General features: G+C 45.8%; 1 long non-coding RNA gene across 1 annotated transcript in view; it reads right to left on the bottom strand.

The window, feature by feature from the left end:
• LOC109301767 overlaps positions 1-560 on the bottom strand; it is a 5,892-nt gene extending 5,332 nt beyond the window's left edge. The window contains exon 1 of the long non-coding RNA XR_002098615.1: positions 31-560. This is a non-coding gene — a long non-coding RNA (uncharacterized LOC109301767). The remainder of the gene's footprint in view (positions 1-30) is intronic.
• Between the last annotated feature and the right edge of the window lie 488 nt (positions 561-1,048).

Genomic DNA, 1,048 nt, shown 5'->3' with positions numbered 1-1,048 from the left:
AAATCTTATGTTACACTGAAGAATAATGACCTACATTGTACTGATGCTATAACAACTTGTGATTGACTTGTTACACTACATATGGACAATTTGGGTAGCAGGTAAAACAGGGTATATTGAAAAAGGCAATGTGCATCTCCTACTCTAGAAAATCTAATCAGCAGCCTTCTTCATTGAGCTGAACACAGCACTACTTTGAGGAAACAATATTTGTATAGGGTCTTTTGAACATACTTAGAACATATAACATAAAGGTAGAGTGAAAAAGAAACCACACCATGCTTGCTAAAAGCCATATCATATTTAAAAGGAACCCTTCCAGAAAAGAACTTGGATTTATTTTGCTCTTTGCATCACTACAATACTAACAAACAGCTCTGCTGTTGCACTAGGTAATGCCCCTCTTTTAAACTTTTAGATGCTACAAAAGTAGATACCACAATCAGCAGTACTTTCATGCCAAACAGTGGCATTCAGCATTAGAACTATGCAAAGCTTCAGTCACCGATTCGATTCAGCAGAGATTCAGCCTGATTCAGTGGATTAATTTCTGAATCCAAATCAAATCAGGAGACCCTTCAATCTCTCTAAATCAAATCAGAACCCTCTGAATCAATTTGGGGAGATTTGGACATAGACACAGCTTTAAATGTTTTTTCTACATACCTCAAGGTACCAGGTGGCTCATGAATACTGAGATGCTGGAGTGGATGAAGCAATCCATGGGAGCACAGGGGGGTCCCCAGTGTGCTTTGCAGTGGACCTGGAAATGGACCAGAAGCACTTCCAGTCCACTTCCAGGTCCACCGGGGAGCACACAGGGGCGCCCCCCCTGTGCCCTCCCAGCTTGATGACTGGTGCCTCCTGGGCCTGGAGGGGCACCCAGGGTCCCCACACAGCCAATCGCCCAGCTGGGGAGGCATGGGAGGGCCCCCCCCACACTTGATTGCAGACCCAGAAGTGGTCCGGAAGTATTTCCAATCCACTTCTGGGTTCGCCGTTGAACACATGCCCCCCCCCCCCACACACGCACACTCCTGTGGGATGC

The sequence above is a fragment of the Gavialis gangeticus genome, unplaced genomic scaffold (assembly GCF_001723915.1).
Source record: "Gavialis gangeticus isolate Ggan-Ray unplaced genomic scaffold, GavGan_comp1, whole genome shotgun sequence".
NCBI lineage: Eukaryota > Metazoa > Chordata > Crocodylia > Gavialidae > Gavialis > Gavialis gangeticus.
The sequence above is the reverse complement of the archived record's forward strand: the minus strand, read 5'-3'. Positions and strand labels throughout refer to the sequence as shown.